This window comes from Eretmochelys imbricata, chromosome 13, assembly GCF_965152235.1.
Source record: "Eretmochelys imbricata isolate rEreImb1 chromosome 13, rEreImb1.hap1, whole genome shotgun sequence".
Lineage (NCBI taxonomy): Eukaryota > Metazoa > Chordata > Testudines > Cheloniidae > Eretmochelys > Eretmochelys imbricata.
The window spans coordinates 41801428-41821087 of NC_135584.1; positions in this window are offsets into that span (position 1 = coordinate 41801428).

A 19660-nucleotide genomic window follows, 5' to 3' on the forward strand; every position below is an offset into this window, starting at 1 on the left:
TTTGAATCAGAAATCTACCGGAACAGACGAAGGAATACAGCACAAAGTAAGTTACTTGGGGTGTGTCAGAGAAGGAGAAATTCTCTGGCTCTTAAACAAAGAAGTTGCCCTACTTAATTTGCATGAGGCCTGAGGTAGTTCAAAAAGCCTTTAAAACCAGGCAGCAAACAAAGGGGCAGGAGAGAGGGAAGAGGAGGTAACAATAGGGGTAGGTTTCCAGATGACTTGGGTTAAAATTTCCAAAACTGCCTTTCTTCCTCATATAAACCAGGCATCTAAATGCCTTCAGGTGGCTTTGAAAATCTCAGCCAGAATTAAACTAAAAAGGGTGGGAGGGGGAACCAAACTGGTTTCAAGACTGATCTTGATAAACTTATGTGGAGGGGGATGGTATGATGAGGTGAGCACATCGACAACTGCTGGTAGCAAATATCCCCAATGGCCAGTGATGGGACACTAGGTGGGGAGGGCTCTGAGTGACTACAGAGAACTCTTTCCCAGGGGCCTGGCTGGGGGATCTTGCCCACACGCTCAAGGTCCAACTGACTGATATTTGGAGTTGGGAAGGAATTTACTGCTACTTCCCCCTGTCAGAGCCTTTCCTTGCTGAGTTTAGCTATGCAGGAACAGTGTGTGGATGCAGCCTATGTATTTCAGACCATGTCTCTGGTCTGTCAGGGTCATTCTGAATTCTAATCCTGGTCTCTAAAGTGCTTGCAACCCCTCCCAGATTTGGTATAATCTGCAAACTTTATAACTGTACTCTCCATGCCATTATCCAAATCATTTATGGAGCTATTGAATAGAAGTGGACCCAGGACAGATCCTTGAGGGAACCTTCTCCGTATTCACTTCCAGCTTGACTGTGAATTGTTGACAACTACTCTCTGAGAACATTTTCTAACTCGTTCTGCACCTACCTTGTAATAGGTTCAACAGTCTATATTTCCCTGGTTTGCTTATGAGAAGGCGATCTGAGACTGTATGAAATGTCTGAGTAAAGTTGAGATATACCACATCCATTGTTCCCATCCCCTCATCTTGTTACCCTGTCAAAGGTGGATATGAGGTGGGTTTTGTACAGGGAGACTTTGGCAAAACAATAAAGTACCTGAAACGACTATGGCTTATTGCTAAAAGCAGCCAAGTCAGTAGGCTGTAAATTGGCCGTTGAGCACTCTAAGCTTGACCAAAGCAGGATCCGGGGGGGGGGGGGGGGGGAAGGGGAGGGGAGGTAGTTTTGGGTGCCACAGAGAGGGCAGCTTGATCCCGTGTCCTTCCTGAGAAGAATTTTGTTGAAGTTGCTGATACATGCATCTTTGAAGAGCAGAATGTGCCCCAGGAAAGTCTATTGGGGCCTCAAGGCTGCAAACTCTGGAGAAACCCACACCTGGTTAATTGATATCAGAAGGAACCTCTCGCTTGACCATTGAAACTGCTTACTTAACAAGTTTGCTTTAAGGGACATTTTATTCTATTATGAAGGTATAAATAAGGGGAAAAAGTTTGTATTTACCGACACCACCTCTCACAGAGTAAGAGTTTTGGGTTGAAAGAACCCCGGGTAACAGGTTTGACATGATTTGTTCTTTACAAATCCATGTTGACTGTTAGTTGTCACCTCATCTTCCAGGTGCTTGCAAATTGATTATTTGCTCCATTCTTTCTGGGTACAGAAGTTAAGTTGAGTGGTTTATAATTCCTGGGTTGCCCTTATCTGCTTTTTATTGATAGGTACCACTTGCCCTCTTCCAGTCCTCTGGGATCTCTCCTGCCCTGCGAGAGTTCTCAAACATATTCTTTAATGGCTATGATCTCTTTGGCCAGTCCCTTAAGTATTCTCCGGTGTATTTCATCTGGCCCTGCTGACTTGAGGATGTCTAAGTTGTCTACGAAATTCTTAACTTGTTGTTTCTCTATTTTAGCCTCAGATCCTACCCCATTTACACTCATGTTCACTGTTAGTCCTCTGATTACTACTAATCTTTTTGGTGAAAACCTAAACAAAAATGGCGTTTAATACTTGGGCAATTGCTGCATTTTCTTGTGACTGTGTTTTCCTCCTCACTGAGCAGTGGTCCTTCCCTGTCCTTCATCTTCCTCTTGCTTCTAATGTATTTGTAAAATGTTTTCTTGTTACCCTAAATACTTCAATGGTTGTGATGCTCAAACACTACAGTAATGTGGACAATATAAAAACCTGAGATAGCTTGAGGGCTCGAGCTCAAACATGGCTTATTTAAAAAAGAAAAAAAAAAGATATGGAAATGCATATCCTTAATGCCCTGCCTAAGTCATTCAATAGCTCTTCACCTGCATGGCTAGGACACAAGGAGGGGTCTGGGCAGCTAATGCCAGCACATCATGAGCACTTTACCCAGCATCAACAGCATATTTTGGCTGAATTGTCTCTTCAGTCTAGAGACCTTTAAAGGAATTATGGTTTCTGACATTTTCTGGAGATATTGGGTAATATTTATGGGCCTGGTGCAAAGTTCATGAAAGGCAAGGGGAGGACTTCCCTTGGTCTGAGTGGCGTTTGGAGCAGGGCCTACTGGAATGTTGATTGACATTTCTGAAGGGGACTTTGGTAATGGGGTACCCCATATTACCTGGACTCAGGGAAAGGACAATTCACCATCTCCAGAGACGCCTCCAATAACCTGGTGTATTTGCACATCAGCAGCCTGAAACCTGAAGATGCCAGTGTGTATCATTGTGCTAGAGATATGGGATCCCACAGTGATTCACTTCATTACAGATACTCTAAAGGGATCCTGTGCTGGAGAAAGTCACTAAGGAAAGTGAAATACTCTGACTGCCTTCTGCTTCAGTCACAGAGTACAAGAAATTCAGAGAATTGTAGAAAGGTAGGGCTGGAAGAGGGACTTCAAGAGGGCAACTAGCCCACCCCCCTGCACTGAGGCAGGATTCAATATACCGAGACCACCCTTCATCTGTTCTTAAAAACCTCCAGTGATGGGGATTTCACAACCTTCCTAGGTAACCTGTTCCAATGCTGATAGTTAGATATGCTTATCCTTAAAAACTTCTCCCCCCCGCCCCCATATCTAACCTACGTCTCCCTTGGTGGATTTTGCATTTCTTTATTTTCTGAAAGACACAGAATCATAGAGACGATAGTTGCTAGTGACGGAGAATCCAAAATGACTCTTGATCAGTTGTTCCAATGGTTAATTCACCTCAATGTCTTTTTTAAAAAATCACCTTCTTTCCAGCTGGACATTGTCTAGCTTCAGCTTCCAGCATTGGATCCTGTTGTACCTTTGTCTGCCAGACTGAAGAGCCCGCTATCAAATTTCTCTTCCCCATCTAGGATCTACAACAGGCACCAGTGTAAAGATTCCTTGTTTATTCCCCCAGCCATGGGACGAAAGAATAATCTAGTTGCTATAGCTTGAGTCTGGGTATGAATATTCCTGGGGTCTTTCCCACACACACAGGGATGGGACCCGGGAGAGCCAACGTGCCAGGTTTGCGAGGGGAGAGCGACTCAGAACTGGACTCACTCCGGATTGGAGTTCACAGATGGAGCGAGGGATCTGTGCACCGCAGCCCAGCGGGGCTCTGGGCAGGAAGGGGAGACACATTGCTCGGGAACCGAGAGTGGTAGCGGGCGGTGCCCCTGGGCTTCAGGCCGGTCATTTTCAGATGCAGCAGGTTGTTGGGATTGTCTCTGGAGATGGTGAATCTCACTCAGTGGGAGCTGCGCTCTGTGACCCTCGTGCCCCCCTTTCCCTCCCCCCCCACGGGCCTCTGCTTCTCCCTCGGCAGCCGCCTCCCGCTGAGCGACCCCATGAAATCCCACCGTGTCCCTGTCCACAGCCCTTAGCCCCCTGACTGTCCCCAATGCCCTGCGGGCTGGGCTGAGTGATGCCATCGGGGCTGAGGGGCGGGGCCTTTTATCTCCATGGTGACTCTGTGACATGGGGGTACTGCATTGTGGGCAGGATCCTGAGCTGCACCGTTTACACCAGGGCTGAGATTTCCAGCTGTCAAATGGATGGAAAAAATGCTCGAGTCTCCTTGGAAAGTCCCGGCGGCGCCACATCCCCGGGCTCAGCGGAGCGGGGTTTATTCCGGCGCCGGGTGATCTCTGCCCCCCAGCCCCACCCGCACCCTGCATGGCCCATTTCCACACCCGGGCCTCCATCTCTGGGGTAGGGAAATGGGCCATTCAGAGTCCGGGAACGGAAGGGTTAAACTGGCTGGAGGTTTGTGTCCCGTTCCCCCGGGGGCCGGGTCTCCTACCCGAGCCCGAAGCGGGGGGTGTCGCTGCTGCCCCCGCGCGGCCGCCGGGAGAAGGGCGATTCCGCAGCCTGGGTTTTTGTGCGATCACAAACCGGTTTGGTGTCACTGTGTCTCTCGCACAGTAATAGCGGGCGGTGTCCTCGGGCTTCAGGCCGGTCATCTGCAGGTAGAAGTTGGTGCTGTCCTTGGAGGCTGTGAACCGGCCCTGGACCGAGGAGGCGTAGTACTTGTTTCCCTCATTGTAATACCTAGCCAGCCACTCCAGCCCCTTTCCCGGCTTCTGTCTGATCCAGCCCATCCAGTAGCTGCTGAGAGTGAACCCGCTGGTGGCACATTGCAGTTTCTGGGACTCTCCGGGCTTCTTCAGCACTGGCCCCGACTGGGTCAGAACCACCTGCGAGCGGGCCCCTGCGGGAGAAGGGAAATGGCAGATTGGAATTAAAGCTCAGTCACCACATGAAACCAGCCATTAGCCCCGGGTTCAATGGCAAGTGAACAGGGAACAGTGGGAGAACCAGCCACACTGGGCACTTTGTACATCAGTCGGTGGGAGACGACAGAAGAAAGAAGTGTCCCACCCACATCGATAGCAGCCACAATAGTCCCAGATACCCGACCCCTCCTGTGTATTAATGGGGGATAAATTACCTTCCAGAGCCGCTACAAAGAAAACCAAATGGAGCCAAAGTGTCATTTTCCGCGTTGTTGTTGGGGAAAGTTTTCAGACTTTTGGCCGGCAACTGCAGAGACCCAGGGGCTGCGGATTGTCCCTCCGGCTGCAGCCCGGGCACAGAGAGGGACAGATTTAAACAGGAACCTGTCAGTCCTATTTGCATATCCCCCTCCTTATAAGAGAGACAAGCTCCCTAAGAGCGGCCTCTGAAAACCTCGGTTTGGGGATTCAGGGAGGCGCAGTCAGACGTCAGTGGTTAGGGATCCAGAGTGGAGTTACGGGCATGGGGATCCATCCCCCTTTTCCTCCATAGACTCCCTGGGTTACCCGGGGCAAGTGTGACGTGTCCCCTTGTGTTTCAGGCCCCCACCCGCACCTCGGACACTCCGGCCCTTTCCTGCCTCACAGCGCTGTTGTGAGGGCAAACTCATGAAAGACCAGGAGGTCCCCAGATGCCATGTGATGTGGACACGAGAAGGCCTAAAAGGGAGGAATATCTCTTAGCCTCCTAAGATCATGGCAATGACCGGGGGTGTTTTCAGAACCTCACGGGAACATTTCCAGCCATACATCGGGTGGATTCTCCTTACCATGGGAAATGTGATTGGTTTCTGAGCTGGGTAACTTGAGTCACGCTGCGTTGTTGTGGGCAGTGCGCTGTAAATACTCCAGCCCTGCTACAGACTGATGGGAAGCCCATGAAAGTCAGAGAAACAAACAAACACACCCAGAACCACTGGCAGTTTAGTCCCGTGTTCGCTGGAGGACACACCTGAGTCCCGACAATTCTGCCTCTGTGGCTTGAAATTTCCGTGCAAGTGTTTGCAAAACAGGGAAGGGAGTTATCATAGAGCCAGAGCTAATGAGGATGATTCCTACAGAGACTCAGCAATTCTGATTTAATGACACACCGCGGTGAGCAACAAGACTAGCGAAATATTCCTGTGCAGATCCGTACGCGGGCATGAAATAATCAAATCCTGCTGGCTTTATTTCCCGTGTGTGTGACCCCATTTATTTCCCTGGGCCCGGTGGTGGGAGTAAAGAATAAAGGGTCTCGCAAAAGATTAGTCAGGACATTGGCTCATCAAAGCACCAATCGGTGCCCTTTGAGCCTGAGGATGGGACATGGAAAGCAGAGAGTCCTGTCCACCTGGTGCTGTTTTAGCTTCTGCTGTTGCTAGTGATAATATCACCAACACTTACATCGTGATTTTCCAGCCATGGCTCTCAGGCAAAGAAAGGAAACGTGATTCTCTCCAGTGCTTATAACCGTGTAAACTGACGCACGGGAAAGTTCGGTTCAATGGCTCTCAGCACCCCCACGATACAAATTGTTGCAGCCCCCTGATAGCAGCTCTGGGTGTGACACCGGAATCACTGGCTGAACTGCTATAGCCGGTGCTCTAAGGAGAGGACAAAGCTCGAGGCCAGCTGAAGATTTATCTTATTTTACTGATGCATATGAAATGTCTCACAATATGTGCTGTTTATGTGCCCTACTAACGTGACATTTGGAACTCTAGCGAAAATGCACCAAAGCAGTCTGCAAACAGCACGACGTGTGGTCTAGAAGCAGCTGCATTGAAAGAAGCGGAGATCAGAAGGCTGGAGGCAGTAGAGGTGAGATTTCTTTGGAAGATGTCCCGTGTAAGGTGTCATGATTTCCAGACCAATGAAGAAGATGGAAGGAGTATAGGATGTGAAGTCAGGGAGCAGGATTCGCTGCAATCAAAAAGACTGAAATGATGGTGACACTGTAGACGACAAACAGAGGACAGGATACCGATAGGGCAAATACTGTCAGGGTCCGTCAGACCGAGAGGCAGACGTGGATGGTGACACTGTACTGCTCCCTGTAAAGATGCTTAGGGCTGAAGAGGAGAAGAAGAAGAAGAAGAAGAAGAAGAAGAAGAAGAAGAAGAAGAAGAAGAAGAAGAAGAAGAAGAAGCCCTATAATCTTTACCCTGTAAGTCACTGAATTACCTTAGATCTTAGTCCATCCCGTGCTCTGCTGCACATTGGGCTACCCACATTTGCCACCCTTGTTTGTCAACTGCCCTTCTCTCCAAATCTTCCCTCTTCATGCTGAGGTGTCATTCAGAGCTGTTCCTTCCCGTGTTACCCGCGGTAGGACATCTTTGAATTGTGATGCACTACTGACCCCTGCTGTCCATTGGGAAGATTGCACCCGCCTCCAAATCAGTTTTCGTCCGGTCCGCACGAGCTTTGTGCTCACTGCGGGATTCTCCAACAATAATAACAGGGCGGTGGCCTCAGGTCTCAGGCTGCTCAGCTGCAAATACACCAGGTTTTGGGGATTGTCTCTGGAGATGGTGAAGCGGCCCTTGAAGGGCTGTGCGTAGTTGCTGGTAGTTGCAGTTGGGTGTATTTCCCCGATCCCCTCCAGTCCCTTCCCAGGGGCCTGTCTGACCCAGCTCATTCAGTAATCGCTGAAGGTGAAGCCGGAGGCTTTGCAGGAGAGGCGGAGAGAGTCTCCGGGCTCTTTCACATCCCCTCCGGACTCCACCAGCTGAGCCTGTGAAAAAGCCCCTGAAAATAGACACAATGAGATTCGTAGAGACCCTGGCTCCCAAGTGAGATTGTAACAAACCCTGGGGGAAATCGATGTACCTGTGAAAGCTGTTTCAATGAGAAGGAAAAATAACCACAGTGCCATGTTCCCGACTGTGGGGAGAGTTCAGGTGGGGTTTGGCTGGTCTCTGGGCAGACACCGGCTGCGGACTCTGAACCCCAGAGCTGCAGGGTCAGGGGAATCGCTGGCTTTAAACAGGAAATGTAAGGGGATAATTTGCATGCATCGCTCTATATAAGAGATACATGAACACCAATCCCAAATAACTGATATTTCTCTGAGTTTTACTCCACAGGTTTCATAGATTCTAAGCCCAAAAGGGACCATTGTGATCATCTAGTCAGATTTTCTGTGTAACACACACCTCAGAACTTCCACCAACAATTCCTAGAGCAGATATTTTAGAAAAAAATCTACCAATGTTGATCTAAAAATTATCAGTGACGGAGAATCCACCACTACCCTGATAACTTGTTCCAATGGTTCATTCGTTTCACAATTCAAAACTTATTAACCACTATGATTTTGTGGGTTAAATTTCCTACTGTTCCGAGGGCCCATCGGCAGATCTCTGGACCACTTGAATCCCTTCAACTTAATATTGAGGAATTAAGTGGTCTATAAACTTTGTATTGACATATCTGCCTAGGGTTGAATTTAAGCTATAGAGAACAAGGATAGATAGGCCTACCTGAGTAAGAAAAGTATGGGATATTCCTTTGATGCCCCACTGCATTTCCCTCTCTCTCCTTCCCTTTGCTGTCCTCTCTCTCTCTCTCTCTCTCTTTCTCTCTCTCATAGAGCGACATGCAGAAGTATTGACAGATCCTGAAATCCTTCATTTTGCAAGGCAAACAGTTCTGTCCCTGTGCTATGAGTCTGACACATCTTTCCATCACTGGGGACGGAATCCCAGTCCCATTGCATCAACAGGAGTTTTGCCTTTGAGCTGAATGGACCAGGATTCAACACTTCACAGCTGTGTCACTGTGGTGAAGTGTGTAGTGAGGGCAGCTGTGCTGGAAGGGAGCAGTCAGTCTATATTAGCTCTCGCCACACTTTCTTTTGTGATATTCTAGGCCTGGCCCTTTCAAAACTTATATGTGAAATGATTCCCCTGAACTTTTCCCCTCTTAGTTAATGGTCTGTCTTTCGCAGACGTGGGCCGAAGGAAGGAAGATGATGCGATGCTACATGGTGACACCGCTTGTGGGAGAGGTTGTGTTCTGTCCTGTTGTAATCTTGAATTTGATTTCAGTTGGAACAAATGTATCGAAACACAGAGGTGCAGAATGACTGTCTGACACAGGAATGAACCAGACACCGGTGGTGTTAACTTTCAGTGCGCTCAGAAAACCACGATTCCTTCTTTTTTTAAAGGGAATTCTTTAACTGAGACACTCTCTGTACATGGGATGTTTTATTATGAATGGGCAAGTGCAAGTAACTTGGAGTTTGGCTCAAGATGAATCCACTAGAGTCTGTAAAGAGGATTCCCACGCTCTGCCTGTGAATTTAGGATGAGTGACTCCCATTTCCTGCTTCCTGCAAAATGTGGCATTGGTATTCAGGAACCCCAGACACTTTGGAAATGAAGCAGTGTGTTCAAGAAGTACGATTTGTCCTTTCTTTAGGTGAGTGCAAACTGTGGCAAGATTCCCGTGTGAAAAATTCTAGTTCACGTTCTACCTTCGCTCTTTGGCTCCTGCTTCCTGCCTGTCTTCTCCAGCTTAGTTTGCTGGGAAAGGAGGGTGAAGGACGGAGAGCTAAGTGTGAATAACACTTTGGAGAAGAGAAGGAGGACTTGTGGCACCTTAGAGACTAACACATTTATTTGAGCATAAGCTTTCATGAGCTACAGATCACTTCATTGGATGCATTCAGTGGAAAATAAGGTGGGGAGATTTATATACACAGAAAACATGAAACAATGGTTGTTACCATACACACTGTAAGGAGAGTGCTCACTTAAGATGAGCTAATACCAGCAGGAGAGCGGGGGGGGGGGGAGGGGGGGAAGAAAACCTTTTGTTGTGCTAATCAAGGTGGGCCATTTCCAGCAGTTGACAAGAACGTCTGAGGAACAGTGGGGGGTTGGGGGGGGGGAGTAAACATGGGGAAATAGTTTTACTTTGTGTAATGACCCATCCACTACCAGTCTCTATTCAAGCCTAAGTTAATTGTATCCAGTTTGCAAATTAATTCCAATTCAGCAGTCACTCGTTGGAGTCTGTTTTTGAAGTCTTTTTGTTGTAATATTGCGACTTTTAGGTCTGTATTTGAGTGACCAGAGAGATTGAAGTGTTCTCCGACTGGTTTATGAATGTTATAATTCTTGACATCTGATTTGTGTCCATTTATTCATTTACATAGAGACTGTCCAGTTTGGCCAATGTACATGGCAGAGGGGCATTGCTGGCACATGATGGCATATATCACATTGCTGGATGTGCAGGTGAACGAGCCTCTGATAGTGTGGCTGATGTGATTAGGCCCTATGATGGTGTGCCCTGAATAGATATGTGGACACAGTTGGCAACGGTCTTTGTTGCAAGGATAGGTTCCTGGGTTAGTGGTTCTGTTGTGTGGTGTGTGGTTGCTGGTGAGTATTTGCTTCAAGTTGGGGGACTGTCTGTAAGCAAGGACTGGCCTGTCTCCCAAGATTTGTGAGAGTGATGGGTCATCCTTCAGGATAGGTTGTACATCCTTGATGATGCATTGGAGGGGTTTTAATTGGGGGCTGAAGGTGATGGCTAGTGGCGTTCTGTTATTTTCTTTGTTGGGCCTATCCTGTAGTAGATGACTTCTTAGTAATCTTCTGGCTCTGTCAATCTGTTTCTTCACTTCCGCAGGTGGGTACTGTAGTTGTAAGAATGCTTGATAGAGATCTTGTAGTTGTTTGTCTCTGTCTGAGGGGTTGGAGCAAATGTGGTTGTATCGCAGAGCTTGGCTGTAGACAATGGATCGTGTGGTGTGGTCAGGGTGAAAGCTGGAGGCATGTAGGTAGGAATAGCGGTCAGTAGGTTTCCGGTATAGGGTGGTGTTTATGTGACCATTGCTTATTAGCACCGTAGCGTCCAGGTCGTGGGTCTCTTGTGTGGACTGGTCCAGGCTGAGGTTGATGGTGGGATGGAAATTGTTGAAATCATGGTGGAATTCCTCCAGGGCTTCTTTTCCATGGGTCCAGATGATGAAGATGTCATCAATATAGCACAAGTAGAGTAGGGGCATTAGGTGATTAGAACTGAGGAAGCGTTGTTCTAAGTCAGCCATAAAAATGTTGGCATCCTGTGGGGCCATGCGGGTACCCATAGCAGTGCCGCTGGTTTGAAGGTATACATTGTCCCCAAATGTGAAATAGTTATGGGTGAGGACAAAGTCACAAAGTTCAGCAACCAGGTTTGCCGTGACATTAACGGGGATACTGTTCCTGATGGCTTGTAGTCCATCTTTGTGTGGAATGTGGGTGAAGAGGGTTTCTACATCCATAGTGGCCAGGATGGTGTTTTCAGGAATCATAGAATCATAGAATATCAGGGTTGGAAGGGACCTCAGGAGGTCATCTAGTCCAACCGCCTGCTCAAAGCAGGACCAATTCCCAATGAAATCATCCCAGCTAGGGCTCTGTCAAGCCTGACCTTAAAAACTTTTAAGGAAGTAGATTCTACCACCTCCCTAGGTAATGCATTCCAGTGTTTCACCACCCTCCTAGTGAAAAAGTTTTTCCTAATACCCAACCTAAACCTCCCCCACTGCAACTTGAGACCATTACTCCTTGTCCTGTCATCTTCTACCACTGAGAATAGTCTAGAACCATCCTCTCTGGAACCACCTCTCAGGTAGTTGAAAGCAGCTATCAAATCCCCCCTCATTCTTCTCTTCTGCAGACTAAACAATCCCAGTTCCCTCAGCCTTTCCTCATAAGTCATGTGTTCCAGACCCCTAATCATTTTTGTTGCCCTTCGCTGGACTCTTTCCTATTTTTCCACATCCTTCTTGTAGTGTGGGGCCCAAAACTGGACACAGTACTCCAGATGAGGCCTCACCAATGTCGAATAGAGGGGGACGATCACGTCCCTCGATCTGCTGGCTATGCCCCTACTTATACATCCCAAAATGCCATTGGCCTTCTTAGCAACAAGGGCACACTGCTGACTCATATCCAGCTTCTCGTCCACTGTCACCCTTAGGTACTTTTCTGCAGAACTGCTGCCTAGCCATTCGGTCCCTAGTCTGTAGCTGTGCATTGGGTTCTTCAGTCCTAAGTGCAGAACCCTGCACTTATCCTTATTGAATCTCATCAGATTTCTTTTGGCCTAATCCTCCAATTTGTCTAGGTCCCTCTGTATCCTGTCCCTGCCCTCCAGCGTATCTACCACTCCTCCCAGTTTAGTATCATCCTCAAATTTGCTGAGAGTGCAATCCACACCATCCTACAGATCATTTATGAAGATATTGAACAAAACCGATCCCAGGACCGACCCCTGGGGCACTCCACTTGACACTGGCTGCCAACTAGACATGGAGCCATTGATCACTACCCGTTGAGCCCGACAATCTAGCCAACTTTCTACCCACCTTATAGTGCATTCATCCAGCCCATACTTCTTTAACTTGCTGACAAGAATACTGTGGGAGACCGTGTCAAAAGCTTTGCTAAAGTCAAGAAACAAAACATCCACTGCTTTCCCTTCATCCACAGAACCAATAATCTCATCATAGAAGGTGATTAGATTAGTCAGGCATGACCTTCCCTTGGTGAATCCATGCTGACTGTTCCTGATCACTTTTCTCTCATGTCATTGCTTCAGGACTGAGTCTTTGAGGACCTGCTCCATAATTTTTCAGGGGACTGAGGTGAGGCTGACTGGCCTGTAGTTCCCAGGATCCTCCTTCTTCCCTTTTTTAAAGATTCCTCCGCCCCAGGGGCCTCTGCTTCTCCCTCGGCAGCCGCCTCCCCCTGAGCGACCCCATGAAATCCCACCGTGTCCCTGTCCACAGCCCTTAGCCACATGACTGTCCCCAATACCCTGCGGGCCAGCGCTGGGCTGAGTGAGGCCATCGGGGCTGAGGGGCGGGGCCTTTTATCTCCATGGTGACTCTGTGACATGGGGGCACTGTATTGTGGGCAGGATCCTGAGTTGCACCGTTTACACCAGGGCTGTGATTTCCAGCCGTCAAATGAATGGAAAAAATGCTCGAATCTCTTTGGAAAGTCCCGGCGAGAACACAATATTCTTCTAACTCGGCCAGTTAGTTCTTCAGAGGAGGAAAATACCTTCCAGAGCTGCTAGAGCGACAATGACAAGGAGCAAAAATCCCATTTCCCCGGGTGCTGGAGGGGAAAGTTCTCAGGGGACTGGCTGGTGACTGCACAGACCCAGGGGCTGAGGATTGTGTCTCCGGTGCAGCCTGGGAAGAGGGAGGCACAGATTTAACCAGGAAACTGTCTCCCTCATTTGCATGCCCCGCTTTATAAGAGACACACACTCCTGCTGCCAGTGATCAGATTGACTCTCCCCAGGGCTCGGGGAGCAGGAGTCAGAGTGTCCCGTCCTGTGTGTCTGTGCAGCGCCGGGCGCAGTTTGCTGGGGTCCCCCTCATACTTTTGCACACCTGGGAGGAATGGACAGCTCCCTACAGTGACTGTATTTCCTCATATAGGCACTAAGGGCCTGACTACTGTAATGTGATATTGTGGATTGGGGGGGGAGGGGGAGGTGAGGATTATCATCTTTGAAGCCCCGTTCCACGCACACAAGGGATATGCAATGTCCGGTCAGTGGGGTCAGTGTCTGGTGGCGGGGGGTCGTGTCCCAGGGATCCATTCGTCTGGGCCCCCCGCTGGGGAGGGAAGATTTCCCATGACGCTGGGAGGGATTTCGGAGGGAAGCCCCTTTCCCTTCCCAGTAGTGACAAGATACATTGACATGATCCATGACACAAGGAATGTAACCTTAGCAAGCCTGGCTCGTGCTTTGGACCAGGTCTGGGGACCCGCCTGTGGGTGCAGGTGGGAGAAGCTGGCGGGGCGCGGGGGCGGGAGTCTGAAGACAGAGTTAAGGTTTTGCAGAGGAGCCTCCCTGACATTAGAGGGCCGAGAGTGGCATGTCTGAGAAATTTTCTTGAGGGGAGAGTCGAGGGAGGATTCAGGCACCAGTGAAGGAAAATTATGATCCACGGCTGATATTTATATTCCTCTTTATATTCCTGTTCCCAGTCACACTCCACTTTCCATTTACACTCGGATTACAAACTCGGTGGGACTGAGAGAAGTTTTATGGTCTGTGTTTTTACTGTGCCTAGGACTATGGGATCCTAGACTATAATTAAGAACATAAAAGGGCCAGAGTGAGTGAGACCAAAGGTCCTTCCAGTCCAGTATCTTGTCTCTGGGCAGTGGCCAACGCCAGGTGCCCCAGAGGGAACGAACAGAACAGGGAATCACCCAGTGATCCACCCCCTGTCGCCCATTCCCGGCTTCTGGAGACCCTAGGCACTAAGCCCACAACCAACACCAAATCTATCACCGCTGAGCATCATCCTCAAGATCATTTACTTCGTTAATTATTAATAATCAATAAAGTGCAGACAGAAGTTTTCTCCTGGTTGTGTTTAAAGAACTTGTGTGATACGAAGGCAACATGTTTTCACAACATCCCCCTGATGTAATATTGAGGGATAACAACAAAAAGAACAAAAGTATTTCCATTCCCACTTCCATTCAGACAAGTATAAGCATTCACGCTGAAACCCAGATTTCCATTCCCATTACCACTCATGTTCCCTTTCATCTCCCCAAACTCATTCACATACATTGGATAGATAGATAGATAGATGGATGTCTCCAACAATGATAACATTCCTTAGGGGCATTTGTCACTGAACTTTATGTGCTTCATTACTGCTTATATTTCCTGCATTGGTAGCTCCAGAGCAATGATCCCTGCAAGAAGCAAAGGAATATAAAACATGAAACGATTTTGTACAGTCCTCGGGACGTTCAATCAAATTCTAAATATTTCATCTTCTCCATTTTGTACAATAAAACTGAGCACAAATCGGTGCCTTTGGCATAACGTTGACTATTGCGGTTAATTCCTGTGTTTTCTTAGGTTTGCCCATTTTAAAACCCAAACACGGTGTGAACCCACCGTTGGTTTTGGTGATGGGCTTTGTGACTCTGGTCTAGTCTCTCACACAGTGATTCCGGCCTGTGTCCTCGGGTCTCCAGCTGCTCGTTTGTAAATACAGCCGGTTGTTGGGATTGTCTCGGGAGGCAATGAATGGCCCTTGTTTCGCTGAATCGGTGTCGTGTGAACTCTTTCCCCTGTACTCTGCCCTGGAGACCCGCTCCACACGGACCCAGCGCTGAAGTGGAACCCGGAGACTTTACAGGCGAGGCGGAGTCAAAGGGCACCGGCGGGTCCTATGTCCAAAGCAGCAGTTTCTGTAGGTGCAGAGTTGGAAAATGATGTTTCCCAACCTCCGGTGCCCCTTTTCCGTCTTGTCCCCAAGGCTGGGCTGGGCTCTTTGCTCATTGCTGCCCCTGGTGGCGGACGGGAGAAGGGGCTTCTGCAGCCTTTCCTCTATTTCTCTCACTGACCCCCTTCTTGTATTGTTATTTAAACCAGAAAATGAATATTTTTGAGTTATTTATTTATTCGTTTAACCCAGGATTTGTTTTCTCCTAGGAAAATGTTTCTTGTGCCAGAAAAGCCAGCTTTGGTGGGAAAAGTATTCAACTAACCAAAGGGGAAAAATCAAACAAACAAACAAACAAACTTGGTGTAGACTAGTGCCCAAATCTGAGAGTTCAGGGTCTTTCTGCTAGAACGTGTCACTGACCGGGCTGATACTAAGAGGGCGCTAGACTGAACCCGAATGAACCAGGTTGAGGCTCTATGGTCTGTGTTATGCCGGAGGTCAAACTAGTTTATCATACTGCTCCTTTCCGGCTTGGAAGTCTATGCATCTGTGACTATCCGGGAGACTGGGGGTGGGTTCAGAATTTGTCCCCGGCAGAGGAAAGAAAGAGGAAGGGTCCCAAAAAAGAATGTTCTCTCTTTGTGGAAAGGTGTCAACTCCTTCACCTTCGGTAAAGTTAAGGAGGAGGAACAATAAGAAGAATGAAAAGGGTTTGTTGTTGCTAACCCCTTTCCCAGAACTGATCTCATTTTCACTTATAGACCTTGGGCGCCCCCAACACCAGACTACTTTTCTCATTACTGCAGGGGAAGGCTTTTGTCTGAGCTCAGACCGGCTTCCTCTCACTGTGTCTCTCGCACAGTGATACCGGGCGGTGTCCTCGGGCTTCAGGACGGTCATTTGCAGATACAGCTCACTCTTGGAGTTATCCCTGGAGATGGTGAATCGCCCTTTCACTGAATCGAGGTAGTAAGTACTCTCACCGGTGCTTATAAGAGCGACCCACTCGAGCCCCTTTCCGGGAGCCTAGGGGAACCCAGCTCATTTCGTAGCTGCTGAAGGTGAAGCCGGAGGCTTTGCAGGAGAGGCGGAGAGAGTCTCCAGGCTTTTTCACATCCCCTCCAGACTCCACCAGCTGGATCTGCGAGCGGACACCTGGGAATAAACCATGTTATAAATTATATGAGTACCCATAGCAATAATGCAATCGTCCTCTGCCGCTGCAATGCATTTAGGGGGAGAAATTACCTTCCAAAGCTGCTATAATGAGAACAAAGTGGAGCCAAAGCCTCATTTTCCCTGGTGCTGGAGGGGAAAGTTCTCACCGGATTGGCTGGTAACTGGACAGACACAGGGGGCCGCGGATTGTGAAGCTGGGTGTAGCCCGGCCAGAGAGAGGCTCAGATTTAAACAGGAAACTGACACCTTTATTTGCATATCCACTTCCTTATAAGAAACAGCAACTCCTTCCCCAAGCAGTCACACTGTCTGGGGCTGGGGATCCAAGACAAGGAGGAAGACCCGTAACTAGATAATTAAGGATAGATAGATAGATAGATAGATAGATAGGAGCTAGTGTCATAACATAGTGTGCAGCTAGTGTCTTAACAAGGGACCAGGCGATTCTGGTGCTTCTATTTTGCCTGTTCTCGTGTGTTGCTGGGGGTTTGGCAACTCTGTTTTACCAGGTTGATATCATGACCAGGGCACCAGGAGAGCATGAAGATGAATTGACTGTGCTATCCACTGACAGTGTGGAAAATTTTAACACGAAGGAAATAATTCCAAAGCTTGTGTGCGTTGAGCTTGGTAACTTGCAGTGTTGCCAGCAAGAAGGGCTGCAAAGGGAAAGAGAGCGCCTCTAACCATTTAACTATGGAGTCTAGCAGCTTGCCTGAAAGGGGATTGTATAAAACTCCTCTAGATGGGCCAGAGGTGATTCTGGGTTTAAATGAAATTCAGAAGGAGTTGATTGTGGCTCAGCAGAGCAATGCGTCTGTGGAGCAAGATAAAGGGGAATTGTTGCTTAAAGAAGCTCCTAAGGAGAAGAATCCTCATGGTAGTTTTTGCCACGGTAGATTTTGTGAGCAGTTTGCTGTAAGTGAGAGGTGTGGAAGTGATTTGATTAAGGGAGTTTCAGTTCCTAACTGCCAGAGTCTTTCAGATATGTATGGATCCATGAGCTTGCTTTTGAAAAATCCAGTGTGGATAGCCTAAAAGGTCTCAGATGGAATAAAAATTGTTTGGGATGTTGAACAGCCCTATAACCAAGTGACTGAGCTTGGCCAGCCTGTTGGGGAAACAATGTTGTTGGAACAGGAATGGCACCATGTTGACTCTTGGAGGGAAGAGTCTGTGTCTCAGGTTCGGAGAGAAGACTGCGTAGCTGAATCTACAGACCAAGACAGAGGTGAAGTTAATCTCTTGAGAATACAGGGGATAGCAGGCAAAATTTCATCTCTAAATACTTTAGATATATCTTTCGGTCTCTTAGTGAACCTAACATCTGATTCCATGTGGAAGCAGAGGTTGGTAATGGAAGGATAAAAGAACCTTGGGTCTAACATGCTGCTGAAAATGGATGGTATCTCTTTAAGACAGACTCCAGCCTTGGAATTGTTATTAGTTAAGAATCTGAAAACCAGTCAACAAACTAATATCTGTGCTGATGCAAATTGCCTGACAGACAGGGGGAGAAAGACTTGCCCATAGGCCTTAGCAAAGAGGACACACCCAGCCAGATAACGGATTCTGTTACACAAAAGAGCTCAGATTTTGACACCTGCCTTTCCCCCACCCCCCCTCCCCCCAGAGCAGGGGAGGAAGGGAAAGACTAAACCTTTCAAATAAAAGTCACCGGTTAACCCTAAAATGTCAAAACCCCAATGGTACTGAGCCAAAGGCGTGACATGACAAAAATGATTGGAAATATACACTTGTAATTAATTTAATGTTCATATTAATGCTAATGTTAACTCTTGTGACTAATGTTTTGCAGATACCAAAAACTGTGAAAATGTACAACGTGCCTAATCATTTGGAAAAACCTTTGAACATGTTGGAAGTGATACATAAGAGCACACTTTATGTTAAAAGACCTTGTGATATTGATATTTCACAGGTAGTGCCTGTAACTAGTCTTGAAACTGTACACAGGAGAAAAGACATTGCAGACCTAATGTGCTGTATGAAAAGGGAAACTGAGGCATGTTACCATCTTGCTTCCATGACTAAATGCCAAGATTCCTACACTACACTTTGGAGAACATTAATATCTACATTGACTTGATAAGAATTGAGTTTCAAACATTTGCCAGAACTTGTATAAATAAATTAGCTATTTTCATTAGCTTAGGGCAAGATCACATGAAACGTACAGGAATCATGCTGCAAGAGCAGATCCAATCTACTATTGGTCTAACCAAGTCTTACCTTGGGTTTGTAAAGAAATTCAATCACCTTGTTACTTCCATAATGAACTTTACAAAGAAACATCCTGTTTTAGTCAAACATGATTTTGATAAGCCATTTGGCTAGTTATCTTAGGTGCATGTACATGAAAGCAAGAAGCCTGGGAAACAAGCAGGAAGAATTGGAAGTCCTGGCACAATCAAGGAACTAGGATGTGATTGGAATAACAGAAACTTGGTGGGGCAGTTCACATGACTGGAGCAGTGTCACGGATGGGTATAAACTGTTCAGGAAGGAGAGGCAGGGGAGGAAAGGTGGAGGAGTTGCATTGTATGCTCAGAGCTCCAATTTGAAAATGGAGAAAAGCCTGTTGAGAGTCTTTGGGTTAAGTTTAGAGGCGAGAGCAACAAGGGTGACGTTGTGGTGGGCGTGTGCTATAGACCACTGGATCAGAAGGATGAGGTAGACGAGGCTTTCTTCAGACAACTAAGTGAAGTTTCCAGATTACAGGCCCTGGTACTAATGGGGGACTTCAATCACCCTAACATCTGCTGGGAGAGCAATACTGCAGTGCACAGACAATCCAGGAAGTTTTTGGAGAGTGTTGGGGACAACTTCCTGGTACAAGTCCTGGAGCAACCGACTAGGGACCGTGCTCCTCTTGACCTGCTGCTCACAAACAGGGAAGAATTGGTAGGGGAAGTAGAAGTGGGAGGCAACGTAGGCAGCAGTGACCGTGAGATGGTCGAGTTCAGGATCCTCACGAAAGGAAGAAAGGAGAGTAGCAAAATATGGACCCTGGACTTCAGAAAAGCAGACTTAGACTCCCTTAAGGAACTTAAGGATCCCCTGGGAGGCTAATATGAGGGGGAAAGGAGGCCAGGAGAGCTGGCTGTATTTTAAAGAAGCCTTAGTGAGGCGCAGGAACAAACCATCCCGATGTGCGGAAAGAATAGCAAATATGGCAGGTGACCAGCTTGGCTTCACAGTGAAATCTTCGGGGAACTTAAAAGCAAAAAGGAAGCTCACAAGAAGTGGAAATTTGGACAGACAATGATGGAGGAGCATAAATATATTGCTAGAGCATGCAGGGGTGTAATCAGGAAGGCCAAGGCACAATTGGAGTTGCAGCTAGCAAGAGATGTGAAGGGGAACAAGAAGGGTTTCTACAGGTATGTTAGGAACAAGAAGAAGGTCAAGGAATGTGTGGGACCCTTCCTGAATGGGGGAGGGAACACAGTGACAGATGATGTGGAAAAAGCTGAAGTACTCAATGCTTT